Here is an 11,834-nt window from a genome sequence, read left to right as displayed (position 1 = left end):
TACTGAGCCAAACAGCCTCCCCTTCCTGATGCAAGGTGAGTGGATGCATTTGGAAATACTGCTGAAATTCCATGGAGTCATTGGCAAGGGAAGTAAATTCAAACCCTGACTCCTCCTGCCACCCTCCAGGGTCTGCTCTCATCTTTAGGTGTTGTTTAGCCCCCAAGACATCTCCTCTGCCTCCCACAGCTGGCAGGTGAACTCCTGGTTTAAGCTTTTCCTTCCCCTCCAGGATCTGCCACGCTGGAAGCACTTTCCTCTCCTACCTGTGTATCCCTCTGGATTGGGGGACTGGCTGGGGAGGCAGCAGGAAAAGCTGCCACTGAGAAGAGAATGACACAGCCTTAGAGAGGAGAACAAGTTGAATTTAAGCATCCTGTGTTTTTTATGTCCATTCTAGCAGAAACAGTGTGTGCAAGAAGGGCATTAGCAAGTCTAACTAACAAAGCTGAATTATTTCTCCACACCCGAAGCACTAGGGGGAAAGAAACTCCCAGTTAATTTTAAAGATGCCTGGTGACTCACTGGGATGGGATGTCTATCCTGGAATAATTCAGGTTGGAAGGGCCCTCAGATTGGATCTTCTAGTCCAGCTTCCAACACCTTTAGGCAGCATCACCTTTCCAGGAAATCTGTGTAATTAAACAGTTTCTTCACAGGAATGTAACCAGCTCTTGTGTTTTTGTATCTCAAAATGCAGAATTACACTGCATAACATCTTTGGAGATGTAAAAACAAACAAGTAAAAGCCCCTTGTAATCCACAATTCTTCTACATTGCCCTATTTATGTTAACAGGACTATGTTTGTCAGCAATGGGAATGGGATTAGGTCATCTTCTAGTCAGCTGATTGATCTGATAATAATGGATTCGAACTCAGAACCCCCCAGAGATGTGTAAAAGTAAGTATTGCCTCTGTGCTGTTGTTAAAAGTGACTCCTACTTCTAGAAATCGAAAAGCAAACTTTAATAAAAACTAATATGGACTATAATAACAAGTAATATTGGGATTTATGGTTTTGTTATGATAAAAAATACTCAAGCAATATTAGCAGCAAAATTATTATTGTAACAATAAGGACAATCACAAGCTTTATAGAAAATTACTGTAATAGTGTATAATTATGTGTTCTTCAGGGGTCATGTTAGAAAGGGCCAGCTTGTAAAAAGGATAAAATTGTATCTAAATATTCTGTCAAATAAAGTTCTCATAGGGAAAAACTACCTAGGTCCTATAAATAGATTTAGTTGTAGAATACAACATGGGATAATCACTCTATTGTTTTACCTACTGATATTAGAGAGATCAAAATTAGAATAGTTTGGGGAATAATTTAAAATGTTTTGAGGTTCCCACAACATTGGTGTTTACTCAGAGGTCAGAGGAATTAAAGGGAGCTGAGCTGATAGGACTGAAATAACGTGTGTTTGAACCAAAGTGGATGAGTTAATCCAAGAAGCAAGTTGGACAATCATGTTCTGGTACCCATAAAGCTCTGGAGTTTAGCAGTGCACTCCTTAAACTGGCAAAAATCACAGTCAGATAAAAACTATATCAGAATGACATTATTGAATTTCTATGAACCAGCCTCCAAATTTGAAGTACAGATATTGATAGCAAGGTCTGTGTGGCACAGGGAAGGTGTGAGAGCTAATGAGTTTAAGGAGGTGAAATGGGAATTTCTGCAACAGGTACAGAAATGAAAGACTGGGAGCTTTGCACTCTGGAGGACTGAGGTTTCTCCAACCCAATCCTCTGGTAAGAATGGAGATGTGCCATTAGAGGTTTGCAATAAAACCAAGATTCAAAGCTGATTTAAGCCCAAATATAAATATTTAATTTAACTAATATTAATAAGCAAGGAGAACAACTTTAAGGCTGCCATAACTTTGTCTTAAATTTGCTTACATATAGGCCACACTTTATCTTGTATCTATTATTTAAGATCTTGTATAGATTTGTTTCTATTTGCATTTATTGTGGGTTGGATTATGGTTGTATCCTCATTTGTATAGAAATTATAATTCCAATGGATAAAAATCTAGGAATTAATCTTGATGCTACTGAAATAAATTATCTTGAGTAGGCTAGATACATAAGAAAACAATATAAATTCATCTAAATTCAGTTACTAAACAAAGGGAATATTGTATTTAATTAGAAAATTGAATGGATTTACTTACATTCATCCTTATCCTTCATAATTTTAGAGATGATAAATTTCTCCCTCTTACACTGTATTGTTATACACAGACAGAAAGGAGAAAATAACATCTCTTCCATTTTTCAATTTCTGTTTGATTATTTTCCAGCTTTTTTTTAAGGATGAACTAATTACTAATCAGAACTAGTGCCCTAAAGTAAAGTGATACAGGGTTAGGCTGGAACTTGTACCTTACCTTTGAAATCCCAAGTCACTGGGCTGAAGCAAAACTCCTGGTTCAGAAAGGCATATTTTCACACACAAAAAAAGTGAAACCAAAAAGAAAATAACAAATCTTTTGAAATGGACTTTATTATTTGGGTTTGATGGATTTAGCTTTTTTTTTTTTTTCTAAGGAAGACTTAGGGCACTTAGTGTGCAGTGATTAAAAACTGGAGGATTTACTGTGGTACTGCAAGGTCTGGTAAGGGCTCACACCAAACAGAGTTCCAGCTGCAGCTGCTCTGCTTCCTTGGAGCTGCTGGAGTTGGGAAGAACTCCCAAGTTTCACAGTCTGGGTTTTGTGAAGTGTATTATCCCAAATGGGTCGATCTGGAAGCCCCCACAGTGAGATCTCGTTGTGTTTGGGGTCTGCAGTGGTTGGGGGTCAGTCCCACACTCAGTGAGGTCACAGATTTCCATCCAGTCACCATAAATGGATATGGACCAGATCTGTCACACTGCAGCAACAATGACCTTCCTCTGCGTGATGTGCCTTCCCTTTCTGAACTCCATTACCAAGATATCTGTTTCTTAAGCCCTAGAAAGTGCTTTTCTTGGGAAAAATCCCTCGGCCTGTCAGTTTTTCAACCAGTGATTATAAGTAGTCATGGTAAATCCTGCAAACTACAGTGAGACTAATCCTGGGAGAGAAAGACCTGTGCCAGTGTCAGGAGCACACAGGTACCCAGTTTTTCCAAAGAAACGAAAGCCTATTTAAGCATTTAAATAATACATGAAAAAGTTTAGAGAAGTTCTTTGCATTACATTTCCTGAGAAACTGTTGGGCAGATTTCCATCCGAATTTATCATCACATACACAATTACTGCAGTTGAGAAAATTGCTGTTTGATGTATAAAGGAGGGAATTGTTCTTCTGAAAGCAAGATATTGTAGGGTTTGGCAGTTGTTCTGTGAGGGTTTATGGACTGTGAATGTCCTACAATGTTCTCCCTACCAGGACTGGAAGTGTTGATGCATCTCTGAATGAATCTTGTAAACAGTGGTCCCGTGGGTGCACTCCAATTGTGGAGCCTTTGTTACAGCAAAGGGAACAAAGGTTTTGATAATCCAGTGAATAAATGCAGTCTGTTGTATGAAAATGACACCACTTCTGTTTCTCTAGATCCACTTTGGTGTTACCACACACTTCATATGTGCTTATAGAGGTTTTTACACTCACTGACATGTGGAAAAGTTTTTTTGCAATACACTGCAGACCATACATTGATGCAAGTGAATTTAAGGACAGTAGGAAATATTTAAGCTGGTATTTTAATTTATTGGGCCAAAGTATTGTGTAGACTCCACTCAGCTAGACTCTTCTCTGTAATTAAAATGCTTCTGTAGTTTCTTTTAAAAATGGAAGTGATACTGGCCTTTTTAAAATTTTATTTTAATGAAGGGAAAGAGGAATGTGAGGAGGATAAAAAGCACGTTAGTGACTAGAGGCCTTGGCCAAGCCATAGGAAATTCAGGTTCTCTGTCCTGTTCTGCATGACTGTGTTGGGGTCCAAACCATCTGCTTCCCAGGAAGATGCTTTTGCCTCTGGCTGTCACAGTGCTGGGCACAAGGACACTCCACTGGTGTGGCTGAGGCTTTGCCAGCGCTGCAGAAAGCACACAAAGGACAGGGTGGTGAAGGCAGGAGGCACAGTCTGAGCTCTCTAGTGCAGTGATGATGGTATTTGATACCATAAAGCTGCAGGAGCTGTTGGTGGCTGCTCAGTGCTGGAGGCAATGCCACCCATGTTTAGGATAATGTTAGAGCTGGGCACTGAACCATCAGAGGGTGGTGGGGCTGGGCTATAGGCTTTGAGGGGGTTTTGCTGTTGAAAATGTAAGTGCATATGTGACCTGAGGAGTCACAGTGCTGTACCTGAGTGCCTGCATTTCACTCTGTTCTTCCTTTTTGTGCTTGCATCCTTTGGCAGGTGATGGCTTTGGCCATTTGCCACAAATCCTGCAGAAAGCTGTAATGAGGAAGGGAACTGAACCAAAGCCACTGTCTTTCAGGCTGGGGACATAATTAGCAAATCATCCTCTGGCCCTGCTGTTCTGTTCTGGGTGATCCCTGTGAAGAGGATCAGGTTTGTTTGTAAGTTATCCCTTCCACGACAGATCACAGGGACTCTGCAATGGAGAACTCTAAAAGGCTTAATTAGGACCCTCTGGGGTGACCAAGCAGCTATTTACAAATAGGTGTGGGAAAACTCTGCAGGTCCAGCAGGGCAGAGAAGCCTGTGGGGACACTGACAGCTGTCTTGGGGTGCTTACAGCCACGTGGACTGGGAGAAGGGAAAAACACCCCAAATGTGCTCCACAGTCTGAGTCACCTGCCTGGAGAGTCGTCCTCTCCCAGTGTGACAGAGTCTTCACTTACACATCACACATTTCCTTGTCCTGCAAAATCTCTTCTTTGTTCATCCATCAGTCCAAACTGACCATGGGCTCTGAGCTTCCACATCCTCTGCTGAGGCACTGGCACCAGTTCATCTGGCTTGGAGGTTGTAAAATAGTTAACAAGTAAGAAACATAGTGAGACAGTTGAGGGCCTGTAAATGTCTCTGAGAAATGAGTCTTTAAAGCTCATCTCCTTCTACCAACAGAGAAGGGCAGGGCAAGAACAAGAGGTATAATTTCAGCTCTTAATGTGAGCACAGTACATCCTCTGGAAAAAATCAGATGAGAATAATAAGGCAACCCTAATTTTGTTATTTTTCAGCTTTGAAACACTTGACTTTATAAACTTATATTCTTAACATTTCTAAATCCATAATTTGATATAATTTTACCATAAACCTATTTTCTACTGGCACTGGGAGAAATTATGGGCTCAGTCTAATGCAGGTGGATAATCTTACCCAAGTCACACGAGAGTAAGCAACCGTATTAACAAATTTAAGAGTAATGATGCTGTTCATTGGTGTTCCAACAGGCATTGAGGTGCCAGTAAGGTTGGGAATCTCATGATATATGCTCTGGAACAGCCTGTTCTTACAGTCTTTAGAGGCATGAGCTGGCAGGCATATATTTGCCTGCGGTGCTTTGTGCCAGAGTGATGAGCTTTGTCAGGCCCTCCTCAAACCTCTGGGTGCTGCCCCTGGGAGACTCTTCCCTGCTTGGAGTGGAGGTGCAGCACCCAGTCGTGCTCTGCTGCATTCCAGGAGTGCTGCCCCAGCCCAAAATAGAAAGCCCTAACAACCAGGGGTGAGAACTTTGTTTTGTAAATCAAAGAAAAGTGTTAGTTCCAAAGCTGCAGGAGGCCACAGAAAAATAGTTATTTATCCTGGATCATAAAAAGATTATACACACAGTTCATAGAGTGCAGATTATAAATAGGTAAGCTTTAGATCAGATTCTGTTCTTCACATGGAGACATTCAGTGCAAGCCCAAGCAGCACTGACAAAAGCTGTATTGCTCTGTAGTTCCTCTGGCTGAAGGGTCACACTTTGGACTCAGTTACCTATAGCTAAGCATGGATCTGAGCTATATTCTTGGAGCTGGCCCTCCTCATATTTGCAAAAAGTTCAGATGAGCTCTGGCTTTAAATGTGGCCCCCAGCTCCCATCTCCCTCTCCAGCTGCAGTGAACACACCTTCTGAGTTTCCCTGTGCCTTTGCAGTTGGACAACTTCAGAAGATAAAAAGTTAATATGATACAAATTTAGGGCCACATGCTCGTACTGTGAAGGCAGGTTAATCAGCCTCCTGACATCCTGTATTTCTCCTGGCAAGTAAAGACATTATGCTTCAATCACATCAACTTTTTTTTACACTGCCCTCCAGAAAGATTTGGAAAAGATAAACATTTCCCATAACACTTTTTCCCCCCTGACTTGCATCAGCTATATATGATTTATCTTTTAATGTGTTAAGGCCAGCTCAGTACTCCCTGCCCAAGATAATCTCTCATTGACTCCACTGGGAGATTTTCCCATGGCAAGAACATTAAACAGAACACAGATTTTATTTTATTTTTAATGTGTTTCTGACAAATTCTTTAATTTTTTATCTCTTTTTTCATTTTCATTTTTGTCTCAATGATGCAGTAGAGATAATTTACTGGGATATATTTGCCACACTATTGTTTCAACCATGCTTTAACACCTGCCATGGATGATAAATAGATAGCCTGGCCACTGGTGTAAATTATGGGAGTGCAAGTATTGCATTAGACTTCCTAAAACATTGTCAGCCACCAATTGCTTAATGGTACCCAGAGTGAATAGGACATTAACAGTATTATTGTGGCCAGTAGGGAATGTACAATTGAATGTAGGGCAGGTGTTTGCATCACAGGTGTGTGATATGCCAGGCACAGGTATATCATGAAATGTGATTCTTTCTGCTGTGCTTTGCTTCTAACTTTATTTTTTTTATGGTGGTCTTTGTGCAGAGGGACTGAGTTCAGTAATTTTTGGTTGGCAGCATTGCTGCTATCAGTTATTTTCTCTTCATTCACTTTGGCACTTCCAATATTTTCTTCAAATCCATCCTTTTTTGCTACAAAGGCACTATGGCAGTGACTTGGTTTAAGAAATTGAAAACCTACATAAACCTTGTCTTAATATTGTGGACTTGGAAGGAAAAGGCTTTACACTCTTCTTTTTGTGCTGTGGAGACAGCCCTAAATTTTATCATGTATTCACTGACTTAAGTTCCACTCTTGAAAAAACTTGTATTTATGGGTACATTTAGTAACAAAAAAAATTACTTATGAAATTGATGCTGCTATTTTGCTATTAAACAGGCTTGGAAAATGAGGTCCTGCATTAAGACACTATAGAGAAATTAGATTTTCATTGGCAATGTTCTTTTATTCTACTCATCATGTTTACTGTCATAATTAAATGCTTTATTGGAAAACATTTTTTGTTTATTTCTTGGAAATAAGTTTTGATATTTTTTTTGTACGACATGATCAATTTAAAACAGTTCCCCTGATGATTTTATGAGGCCTTTGAATCTTTTTTCCTCGTTCTGTGCAGTTACTGACATGTAACCAACTGCAGGATCAAAAGATGGTTTTGCTCATGGCCCGTGTTGTGAAGCACAGTGACATTGTCCTCCTCATGTTTTCACTGGGATGCTCAGAACTTGCCTCTCCCAACTTATGACAGTTCCAGTGTGAGCTTTGCCATCCAGTGATATTTGATATGAGGAATGGGGTGATGGCTTTGTTTTCCTCTGGGCTAACCAGAGGATCAGGGAAGTATGTGACTGAGGAGGCCAAGTATTGGAGAGGCTGTGTCATTGCTGCCTTCCTTAGTTCCCTCTGGTGCCCCAGAATGGAAAGGACAGCACGTGGAGGGGCTGTGGCACCTCTCTTTGCCATGGGAGGCCAGTCATGCTGATGAGATGGTTTTTCAGCTCTCAGTGCCAGCCAGCTGGAACCCTGAGGGAAGGACATGCCTTGTTTGGCCTTGTCTGGTTTTGGTGTGCCAGACCCATCCTGGGGATGCACAGGGGGCTGGCAGGTGCCTCCCCCCCTCCTGCAGTCCCTGTGCTGCCCCGGTGTTTGGCACAGGGTGTGATGGCCCTGCAGTCATTGACAGCCCTGGTGCTGCATTGCTTTCAAAGGTGCAGAGAATGTTTCAGGGTGGACTTTCACTCCTGCTTTCATAAATTAGGATGTCTCAAACAAATAAACCCTGAGATCCAGTGCCACAGCTGAGCCTGAATCTCCATCCAGACTGGCCAGGTTGCAAAGCCCTGCTGTGGAACCGACCCTGCACCACTGCACAGCTCCAAAGCACAAAGCCCAGAGTCTCCCTTGGCTCCAGCCGCTCCACTTGTGCTTTATTTGTATTTTCATTATCCCCACATCCCACTTTCTTAGTAGCAGAAATGGTTACCCTGCCTTAGAAACTGTGGGGCCAGGTGTAGTTTCTGAAGAATAGCCAGGAAAAGCAAAGGAGGCCAATCCTTAGCATTGTCTGCCACCGTAAGAGACCTTCGTGATGGAAACAAGGTAACAAGCAAAAATAGATTAATATCTACAGGCTTCAAATCCAAACCAGTAAATTTGTCCCTGGGTTGATGGGTTTCCAGGCATCTTCTGGCTAGAGTGTGTTTTTCCACAGCTTGGTCCCTCCACAGGTGTGGGAGGCTCATCTACACACTGGTTGTATTTCTGACCTGCTCAGTAACAGCTCCTCTCCCTTTTTTGTGTCAGCCCTGAGTACACTCAGGTGTTAGGAACACAGGCAATGCAAAGTGGCAGAAGGCATTAAAACTGTGCTTCAGATTGCTGCCACTGTATTTCCTTCATTCTCAGTCATTCCCATGAAGGAGGTGGTTTCTAGAAACATTTCTGCTCTGTGCCTGCACTCATTGCAATGCAGACTGAAAGCCTCTGCATAAACAATTAATCTGACTCCTCTGCATCAGGCACCCTTTTGATAAATGCTGCTGTTGCAACTTGTTTGCACAAGGTGAAGACCTATCACTTAGAAACATTTACTGGATATATTTACATATAATTCTGCATTCTCCCAAGACCTGTTGGCAGCATTAAGTTATTCCACAATGTCAGCTGTTACAAGGTTGGAGTTTCTTGGCTCTTCAGTGTTGCACAGAAACAAAGCACTTGCAGACACTTTGCCATTTGGCTGTAATGTTGCTTTCCATTTAACAAAAAAAGCATTTCTGGGATGTCATGTGAGCCCCAGTGTCAGATTTCGGAGCGATTAGACCCCTGGCACAGGTAGATCTAAAACTGTTGCTACCCCTGGTGTGTGCTAAACCTTCAGTAAGGTCTTTGATGTTCTACCTGAGCGCTTACAAACTGTTGCCACCTCAGTCTGTCAGCATTTTTGATGTTCCAAAATGTGAAAACGATAACTACATATCATTAGCAACCTGTTGCTGTTCGGAGATAAAAGCCAGTGATGGCAGAAGCACTGTTAAAAGCCACACAGTTATCTCAGAGACATCTATCTGAGTTGTCCTGTGCACAAGGATTTGTCTTACCACCCATTAAAATAATTAATCAGCAAAATGGCATGTTAATGAGGGCTCTGGAGATGCCTAGATGGGTCCATAAAAATGATCCTTTATACCTAGGGTCAGATTCTCTTCTCCAAAGTAATTGTGTTGGCTTCAGTTGCATTATTCTTGACAGCATGTGTGAACACAATCAGAAGCAGATCCATAAAACTGAGGGGAAGTATCATATGAATGAATGATTTTTAGAATGATTGTTAGATTATTCTGAGGGGGAAAAAATGTGGAAACTGCAAAATATTGCAAAAATTAGCTGTGTCACTAAGAACTAAATTAGGGCAGTGGTTGCAACTGAATCATCTGTCACTGAAATGTATGCAGGCCTGGATGATAGCTGGGGAAAGAAAAACCCCCTAAATGTTGATAGGAAAGTGCTTGGAAGCGAAGTGCTTAGTAACAATCAGAAGAGATGACAGATTGTATTATTGCACAACAATAAGTCTTCAAGGTATTAGAGGTATCAATTTACAGCACTTTCTATACCATCATTACCTGCCACAGTCTGACTCTAATCACAGCAATAGAAACCAGGGGAGCTCCATGGGTGTTTGTGACTTTCTCTGAATATTTATGAAGGTTATAAATGAAATCAGAATCTTGCTCTCTGTTCTTAGCCCATCTGTATAACCATGAAGGCCAAATGAAGCTTTTAGTCATTATACTTAATTGGATGAATGGCCTTCAAAGCTGTCAATAAGTGGTGTGTTCACAGTAAGGTAATTAATAACGCTATTTCCTTTTGGAAGACATATCATTAGCCATTATTTCTCGAGATACAACACTGATGTCTTTATTCAAAGAGGTAATTGCAGGTTACCCACCAATTCCCCACCAGTGACATCATCTTTGCAAACTGAATCTCACAATCTGTCACTTCTGAATCCATAATTAGGATATTTTTCTAATGACAAGTGAATGTTATTGAAAGAAATACCTACTTTGTCGTTGCAGGATTGAGCACAGCCATGCTGGAGAGTGAGGGGCTTGGAACACAAATAAGCCTGTGAGTTGTTAGACTGAACATCTGGGGCCTTCAGAATGACTGTATTGAAGGAACCAGCAAAAGTCACAAAGGTAAACCCTCAGCTGTACCAGAGCCAGTGTGCCACCAACAATTTTGATGGTGCACTTTAACAGGCATGCCAGAAAAGATTCTCTGCTGCAGAATTTATTTGCTAATTCAGAGTATTTTATAATAACAGACAAAGAGATTCTGTTTGATTGCCCCTGCTCAGAAAAATATGTACTACACAGAATAAATGTCCTTTCCACCTCTTAATTAGCTAATATCCTATGCAGTGTACTTGATTTCTGACCCTATTCTGGGAGGTCAGAAACATGGATAGCAATGGGATACTTTTATTTGTCTATCCTATTTTAAAATGCAAGTGTACTAATAGCAAGAATCCTTCACCAAGAGGTGAACAGCTCTTGGTAGTGTTGTAAAGATATACAGGTAAATTGCTATCTATTTATGTCAGTGTGAAATCCTGAAGTACAACCATAGTTTTCAGCTATTTCAGAGAATTACTTCTCTTCCTCTTGCTCTAGCCATTTGAGTTTTCAGTATCTTGGAAATTTTGTGAAGGTATAAGTGACAGCATGGTTTAAGCACTGACTTTGATCTGAACACTTCAAACAAATACACTCAGCAAGTGCTTGTCACAGACCCAAAATTCTGGCTGGAGCTGGAACTCTTTCTGCATCCAAACCCAGGTGTTTGATTCTGGTTTTGTATCCACACCTCACCAGCAGCAGGAACATATTTTACATGGCTTCTGCTTCCCTGCTCCCTGCTGTTGGTTTGACCCGAGTCCCCTTTCACGTGCACCCTCCTCCTGCCTCTGGGCCCTTCCCCTCTCCAGCCCCCCTTGGCTGGGATGGGGCAGTGGGGATGTGCCTGGGGCTGGTTCCATGGACCAGCTGCAGGGCAGTGCCAGGAGCTGTTTCATATTGCCTTTTACCTCTAAATTCTGCTCTTAAACTGATCTTCTGCCTGCACCCAACTATCCACTTGTTTTGGAAGCGAGCTGGACTTCAGCTGACCCTCATTGAACTCGTGTGCTCCCAGGTATTCATGGTGCAGGTGGAGGGTTGCAAAGGACTGCACACAGAGGGCCAGCAGCACGGCTAACCACCAAGCAGACTCAGAAAAAATCATCTGGAATATGTCCTGAGCAAAAAGTGTTGATGACCTTAGTATTCTTGACCCAGGATAGGAAGATTATTTCACCTGTATTGCTTTGCAACACTAACAGGAGCTGTCAGAAGGCTGTAATGTAGTGGAAACTGGAGTTTCTTTCTTGGTGGTTTAAAGATATGGTGTTAAGCAGTTTCTCCTGGTAAAATATTTTAACCAGTGACATAATTTCCTTCAAATAACTGTCATTTTCAAACCTAATA

The 11,834-nt window shown here is 41.6% G+C and overlaps 1 long non-coding RNA gene across 1 annotated transcript; it reads left to right on the top strand.

Annotated features, from left to right (window-relative positions):
- LOC127476928 (uncharacterized) lies at positions 1–10,652 on the top strand. Its single transcript, XR_007906790.1, has 3 exons — positions 1–35; positions 798–902; positions 10,383–10,652. It is a non-coding gene; the product is annotated as an uncharacterized LOC127476928 (long non-coding RNA).
- Positions 10,653–11,834: the final 1,182 nt, after the last annotated feature.

The sequence above is a fragment of the Manacus candei genome, unplaced genomic scaffold (assembly GCF_025592945.1).
Source record: "Manacus candei isolate 608988 ecotype Guabito, Panama unplaced genomic scaffold, ASM2559294v1 h1tg000050l, whole genome shotgun sequence".
Classification (NCBI taxonomy): Eukaryota; Metazoa; Chordata; class Aves; order Passeriformes; family Pipridae; genus Manacus; species Manacus candei.
The sequence above is the reverse complement of the archived record's forward strand: the minus strand, read 5'-3'. Positions and strand labels throughout refer to the sequence as shown.